This window comes from Nanorana parkeri, unplaced genomic scaffold (assembly GCF_000935625.1).
Source record: "Nanorana parkeri isolate BGI_ZX_2015 unplaced genomic scaffold, ASM93562v1 scaffold3431, whole genome shotgun sequence".
Lineage (NCBI taxonomy): Eukaryota > Metazoa > Chordata > Amphibia > Anura > Dicroglossidae > Nanorana > Nanorana parkeri.
Genome location: NW_017309699.1, coordinates 16,655 through 19,034, shown reverse-complemented (window position 1 = coordinate 19,034; position 2,380 = coordinate 16,655).

The window sequence follows — 2,380 nt, the reverse complement described above, 5'->3', positions numbered from 1 at the left end:
CCGTCCCTGCACCGTCCCTTCACCGTCTCTGCACCGTCCCTGCACCGTCCCTTCACCGTCTCTGCACCGTCCCTGCACCGTCCCTTCACCGTCTCTGCACCGTCCCTGCACCGTCCCTTCACTGTCCCTTCACCGTCTCTGCACCCCGTCCCTGCACCGTCCCTTCACCGTCCCTTCACCGTCCCTTCACTGTCCCTTCACCGTCCCTTCACCGTCTCTGCACCGTCCCTGCACCCCGTCCCTGCACCGTCCCTTCACCGTCCCTTCAGCGTCTCTGCACCGTCCCTTCAGCGTCTCTGCACCGTCCCTTCACCGTCTCTGCACCGTCCCTTCCGCGTCTCTGCACCGTCTCTTCCCCGTCCCTGCACACCGTCTCTGCACCGTCCCTTCACCGTCTCTGCACCGTCCCTTCACCGTCTCTTCACCGTCCCTTCACCGTCTCTGCACCGTCCCTTCCGCGTCTCTGCACCGTCTCTTCCCCGTCCCTGTACACCGTCTCTGCACCGTCTCTGCACTGTCCCTTCACTGTCCCTGCACCGCCCCTTCACCGTCTCTGCACCGTCTCTTCACCGTCTCTGCACCGTCTCTTCCCTGTCCCTGCACACCGTCTCTGCACTGTCCCTTCACCGTCCCTTCACTGTCCCTGCACCGCCCCTTCACCGTCTCTGCACCGTCTCTTCACCGTCTCTGCACCTGCCTCCTCCTCCGTCCTCCACCCCGAGAAACTTCCCCAGATCTCCGTCTTCTAGGTCAGGACTTTGGCTGCATCTCTCCCGGCGAGAAGTTGGCGTGTCCCCTCCGCTCCGTCCCTCGCCGTGTCCGCCTTACACTTGACTCTCCTGCGCTGTGATCTATCAGTGATCAGAGAGCGGGCGGAGGGGGGAGGAGAGACAGAGCAGCCGAGAGAGAGAGAGAGACACGACCAGAGACTGCCAGGAGAGAGTGCCAAGTGTGCCGCTTTGTGTCCGCGGGGAAGGACGGCCAATGTTATCATTTCATGTCGGAGTTTGGACGGCTTGTTAGGTGAAGCCCCGCGCCGGCCTCTGCAGGCGATATGACCCGACAGGAAACCAGAGATACAAATGTGACAGGTTGTCACCCGCGGAGACACTTTTCATTGTACAATGTCACAAACATGCGAGAAACTGGCCGGCGTCCAACCCGAGTCCCCGGCATCCGGACCGCAGCAGGCGTGACGCAGCGTTTGGTGAATGGATAATGTTAGCGGGGGAGGCAGCCGGTTTATGGAGGAATGACATCCAGGATGAAGTGTCTCTGGCACGCGGATCCCGGGGGGGGTGACGTGTACGCAGAGCGGGAGACGAGGACCAGAGACCGCCAGGCGCGCTCATCCGTCAGCGCTGTGTGTGTGTCTGCGACGTCCCCAGCGCAGGCTGCCGGACGGGGGACACCGGCGGGGTGTCTGGTCTCTGCCGCGGGTCCCCGGCTGGGTCAGGCAGGACACGCTCTGCGCCGCTCCCGGCTCTTAGGATCACGTGATCACCGGACGCGTTTATCGATGGCACATTGGTTATTGATTCCGGCGCGATGTAAAGACGTCAACAAAAGATACAAAGAGGACCTGTCACCGCTATGGACCGCGGTCTTCCCCATCACATGCCTTGTACTGCACGGGGTCTCTGTGTGGAGGCGGCCATCTTTGTCGAGGCGCGGGGCTTTGCTTCCTCATGTCAGAGCTCCCCATCTGATGATTGGCGGGGTCATGATAGAGGAGGAGGAAGTGCAGACACCGGGACGGATGAAAGAGAAGCAGGGAGATCCTTGCACTGCCAGTCCTCAGGTACAACTTCCTCTCCAGCAATGAGAACAGGGAGCAGCACAGCAGTGACATCATCACACAAGGCCAGTTCTCAGAGGCTACAGGACAGCAGTGCCTGGGCACAGGAAGTGGACTGATATCAGGAGTGCCTGGGCACAGGAAGTGCACTGATATCAGGAGTGCCTGGGCACAGGAAGTACATTGATATCAGGAGTGTCTAGGCACAGGAAGTACATTGATATCAGGAGTGTCTAGGCACAGGAAGTACATTGATATCAGGAGTGCCTAGGCACAGGAAGTACATTGATATCAGGAGTGCCTAGGCACAGGAAGTACATTGATATCAGGAGTGCCTAGGCACAGGAAGTGCACTGATATCAGGAGTACCTAGGCACAGGAAGTGCACTGATATCAGGAGTGTCTAGGCACAGGAAGTGGACTGATATCAGGAGTGCCTAGGCACAGGAAGTACATTGATATCAGGAGTGCCTAGGCACAGGAAGTACATTGATATCAGGAGTGTCTAGGCACAGGAAGTACATTGATATCAGGAGTGTCTAGGCACAGGAAGTGGACTGATATCAGGCGGGACTAGGCACA